Below are 5,329 nucleotides of genomic sequence, written 5' to 3'. Positions count from 1 at the left end.
GGCACATTCTAATAAATCTTAGTGCCACAAAGAGAGAAAGAGAGAGAGAGAGAGAGAGAGAGAGAGATAAACAGAGAGAGACTCGGGATTCAGCAATCTCCTTTCTAGACAAGGGCTGCTCCCCCTGTCATCACAGAGGAGATGGCTGATGTTCCAGGAGTCTACAGGCCCAAGAGATCTGGGTTCATCCCATCTCGTTGGAGAAGGACAGCAATTCTACAGAGGGACCTGGCAGGAAAAACTGGTGAAACATGAATAGGCTGCCCCAGGAAGGAGCCTCTGGCTCTTTTATAGGGTAACTGAATATGGTCACCAGCTTTTATCAGAATTAGCCGGGTACTCAGAGTTTCCATGGCCCAGGCACAAATAATTCACAAACCAATCCCTTCAAATTATATCCCTGAAATAGTCACATGCATGCTCTCAACATACCATTAGCACCTAAACTCAAACTATGACACGCTCACAAGTCTGCATCATGCTGCTTATAACTTAAAGCTTGTGGGTTTAAACTAATTTAGGAGTCGGTCTGGGGACCAAAGGGGGAAAGTCTTATCATGAGGTGGCGATTTGCTTAGGGAGGAAAATGCAATGCATGTGTGACATCCGGAGGCTGGGAACCAATCGTCTCATAGGAGAGGTAAATGTGTAAGCAGGCTGGGCGCGGTGGCTCACGCCTATAATCCCAGCACTTTGGGAGGCTTGAGGTCAGGAGTTCGTGACCAGCCTGGCCAACATGGTAAAACTTCATCTCTACTAAAAATACAGAATTAGCTGGATGTGGTGGCACACGCCTGTAGTCCCAGCTACTCCGGAGGCTGAGATAGGAGAATGGCTTGAACCCAGGAGGCAGAGGCTGCAGTGAGCTGAGATCATGCCACTGCACTCCAGTCTGGCGACAGAGCGAGACCCCATCTCCAAGTAAAAAAAAAAAAAAAGACAGAAAGGACCGTAGTGAAGGGGTAGGGTGGTGAGTTTAGCATGGGTAGAGGTGAAGGGCATCTGGTGGAAGTGCCTGAAAAGGGGACTAGAAAGGGAGGTTGGAGCCTGATTGTGAAGGGCCAGACTAGGAGTAGGTTCTCAGGAAGCAGAACCGAGGAGAGGGCTGCCGACCAGTGACCCAGGGAAGCTGGGAGAGTCTTTCCCAAGGAGTTGACCCTTGGGGTGCATTTCTTTCCTCATCTTCTGCCTTAAGGCTCTCCTGTCTCTTTTCTTTCCCCCTGCCCCACATTCCCTATGCACGCCAGGCCCAAAACATCCTCACAGGCTGCTGCTCTAATTACTTCATCCCATTTTAATTCTGCTGAGTTAGGAGCCTGTGAACTCAAGAGGAAATTCATGCAAAATACCCAACGAATTGAATGTGCTGGTGTTTTAGAACACCAGGTCTGACCCTATCTGCCCCCTTCATCCTCCCTTCTTGTGGCCTTACTCCTGACAAATCTCAGCTTGATAAATCAAAGGTAGAATGTGCTGGTGAGAAGGGAGGGTGGCATTGATTGAATAAGATGCTGAGTTTCACTAAATCGTTTGAGCCATTGCTTGGGATGAGGACAGGGTGGGGCTTTTTGATGGGAAGCTTCTGTGGGAGGCTTTTTGGAACTGATGGAGTCCATCTCCAGAGCTCCAAAATACCACGTGTGTTTGTGAGTTGTAAGGTTTCCTTGTCCCTCAAGATACTTACAAGTTAGGAGAGATTTTTTTTTTTTTTTTTTTGAGTCTCGCTTTGTCACTCAGGCTGGAGTGCAGTGGCACGATCTTGGCACACTGCAAGCTCCGCCTCCCAGGTTCACACCATTCTCCTGCCTCAGCCTCCTGAGTAGCTGGGACTACAGGCGCCTGCCACCACGCCCAGCTAATTTTTTGTACTTTTAGTAGAGATGGGGTTTCACTGTGTTAGCCAGGATGGTCTCAATCTCCTGACCTCGTGATCCGCCCGCCTTAGCCTCCCAAAGTGCTGGGATTACAGGCATAAGCCACCGCGCCCGGCCAGGAAAGATTTCTTATTCCAGCTGTTTGTCCATGGAGATGATAAATCATTTAAAACAAATGGATGGCTGTTTTCTTTTCTTTCTTTCTTTTTTTTTATTGAGACAGAGTTCTCACTCTGTTGCCCAGGCTGGAGGTCAGCAGCACAATCTCGGCTCACTGCAACCTCAACCTCCCAGATTCAGGCGATTCTCTAGCCTCAGCCTCCCAGGTAGCTGGGACTACAGGCACGCACCACCACGTCTGGCTAATTTTTGTATTTTTAGTAGAGACGGGATTTCACCATGTTGGCCAGGCTGGTCTCAAACTCCTGACCTCAGGTGATCTGCCCACCTTGGCCCCCCAAAGTGCTGGGATTACAGGCATGAACCACTGTGCCTTGTGGATGGCTATTTTAAAATCAGCAATTCTCGAGTTTGAGACCAGCCTGGGCAGCAAGGCAAAACCCTGTCTCTATTAAAAAATACAAAAATTAGCTGGGTGTGGTGCTGCCCTCCTGTAGTCCCAGCAACTCAGGAGGCTGAAGTGGGAGGATGGCTTGAGTCCGGGAGGCAGAGGCTGCAGTGAGCTGAGATTGCACGACTGCACTCCAGCCTGAGCAATGGAGCCAAACCTGTTTCAAAAACGAAACAAGCAAAAAAATAAGTGATTCTCAAATTTTTTCAGTCTCAGGACTCCGTTATACTCCAAAAAATGACTGACGTCTCCAAGAGCTTTTGTTTATGTGGTTATCGCTATTGATATTTACTATATTCAAAATGAAAACTGGGATCCTTTTGTAGTTCATAAGAATGATGACTGGGTTTTCATGCTTGTGTGTGAGATGTGCTTCCCTCAAACCTTATTATGATGGTGGCACATTACCCATCTGATGTGAAAAAAAAAAAAAAAAGAAAGCCTGAGAAGTTAAAGGAATATTTATTAATCCATTTAAATTTAAAATAACAAAAATAAACCATTATGTGTTAACATAACTAACACATTTTGGTGAAAAAAGTGCTATATTTTCCCCCTAAAATAGTGATAAAATTGGCATGTTTTACATTTTTACAAATCTCTAATAACTGGCTTAATCAAAACTATCTGGATTCTCTTATCTTATTCTCTTATTATAATGAATCCATTTCTTTTTTTTTTTCTTTCTTTCTTTCTTTTTTTTTTTTTTGAGATAGAGTCTCTCTCTGTCACCCAGACTGGAGTGCAGTGGTGTGATCTCAGCTCACTGTAACCTCTGCCTCCCCAGTTCAAGTCATTCTCTTGCCTCAGCCTCCCAAGCAGCTGGGATTACAGGTGTGTACCACCACACCTGGCTCATTTTTATATTTTTAGTAGAGACAGGGTTTCACCATGTTGGCCAGGCTGGTCTCAAACTCCTGACCTCAAGTGATCCACCTACCTTGGCCTCTCAAAGTACTAGAATTACAGGTCTGAGCCACTATGTCTGGCCTAATCAGTTTCAATTTGTTGTTTTGGTTGAACCCCTGGCTTCAAGTCATCCACCTGCCTTGGCCTCCCAAATTGCTAGGATTAGAGGCATGACCCACCGTGCCTGGCCAATGGTGTTATTTCCAAAATATTTCTTTAATCCATAACATGAAACAAATCGGGCCTCACCAAGTTAGAAAAGTGAGGAATATTTTAGTCTTCAGATAATTGTGGATATTTTTCTTGGACACTACTCCAAAAGTTGACACACAGTAGTTTTTTCTTCTTTCCTTTTTTACTTACCACTATACTAATGAGGAAACATAGTAGTTTCTTAAGGTATGTGGAATCTAAAATCATGTCAATCAATTCCTATTCTATGACATTAAAATCCATTGGTTTATCTTGAACTTTGAAGAGATTTTGTAACATTGTGTATTGGTCATTTGGAAAATATAGGTCCACTGAATTATACATAGCTTCTAAATGCTGATGCATTTCATTATACAATACTTTTAAAATCACATTCATTATATCACTATCAATCTCATCAAAGAAGTCTTTAGGAATTGGGAAGTTTCCAAGTTCATGGTGACAGATACAAGTGTTCCAAAATTCTAGTTTTTCACTTGAAAGCTTGAATGTTATTATTGGCAACAAATACTGTCAGTTGTTTTCCTTGAAGTAATAAGCTTACTTTGTTCATTTTTGGAAAACGATCTGCCAAATACTCAAATCTGAATAATCATAGTTTGCCTCTCTGTTATACTTTCAAGTAAAAATAATTCTCCTTGCTGGGCGCCATGGCTCACACCTGTAACCCCAACACTTTGGGAGGCTGAGACAGGAGAATCACTTGAGCCCAGGAGTTAGAGAGCAGCCTGGAAACAGAGTGAGACCCTGTCTCTACAAAAAATAAACAACATTAGCCAGGTGTGTGGTGTGTGCCTGTAGTCTCAACTACTCAGGAGGCTGAGGTGGGAGGATCGCTTGAGAACGGGAGGTCGAGGGTGTAGTGAGCCAAGATCATGCCACTGGAATCCAGCCTGGGTGACAGAGTGAGACCCTGTCTCAAAACAAAACAAAACAAGAAAAACCTCAAAAAAACAAAGCAAAGCAAAAACAACCCCTCCCCCCAAAAAAAGAAGAAACAGAACAAAACAAAATGGTGCTCCATGAAAAAAAAGGCTAGTTCTGCTTGAAACTCAAAACAATTGCAAAAGTGCTTTTCCTGAGACTATCATTGTACTTGGGATACAGCAGAAATGCTTTATGTATACTTCCTATTTCGTCAGAATATATATATATATATATATATTTTTTTTTTTTGAGATGGAGTTTCCCTCTTGTTGCCCAGGCTGGAGTGCAATGGTGAGATCTCGGCTCACTGCAACCTCTGCCTCCCAGTTTCAAGCTATTCTCCAGCCTTGCCTCTTGAGTAGCTGGGATTACAGGTACGCACCACCGTGTCAGGCTAATTTTTTATTTTTATTTTTGTATTTGTATTATTTATTTATTTATTTATTATTTATTTTTTGAGACGGAATCTCGCTCTGTCGCCCAGGCTGGAGTGCAGTGGCGGGATCTTGGATCACTGCAAGCTTCTCCTCCTGGGTCCAAGCAATTCTCTGCCTCAGCCTCCTGAGTAGCTGGGATTACAGATGCCTGCCACGACTCCTGGCTAATTTTTGTATTTTTAGTAGAGACGGGGTTTTACCATCTTGGCCAGGCTGGTCTTGAACTCCTGACCTCGTGATCCACCTGCTTTGGCCACGAAAAGTGCTGGGATTACAGGTGTGAGCCACCACACCCAGCATAATTTTGTGTTTTTAGTAGAGAGGTGGTTTCACTATGTTGCTAGGCTGGTCTTGAACTCCTGACCTCAGGTGATCCACCCTGCCTCAGCCTCCCAAAG

The 5,329-nt window shown here is 44.1% G+C and overlaps 1 non-coding gene across 1 annotated transcript; it reads left to right on the top strand.

Annotated features, from left to right (window-relative positions):
- Positions 1 to 2,759: 2,759 nt before the first annotated feature.
- On the top strand, positions 2,760 to 2,863 carry LOC117066276. Its single transcript, XR_004430254.1, has one exon. It is a non-coding gene; the product is annotated as a small nucleolar RNA U13 (small nucleolar RNA).
- Positions 2,864 to 5,329: the final 2,466 nt, after the last annotated feature.

Source organism: Trachypithecus francoisi, unplaced genomic scaffold (assembly GCF_009764315.1).
Source record: "Trachypithecus francoisi isolate TF-2019V2 unplaced genomic scaffold, Tfra_2.0 Lachesis_group2, whole genome shotgun sequence".
Taxonomy (NCBI): domain Eukaryota; kingdom Metazoa; phylum Chordata; class Mammalia; order Primates; family Cercopithecidae; genus Trachypithecus; species Trachypithecus francoisi.
This window is presented reverse-complemented; position numbering and strand designations above follow the sequence as displayed.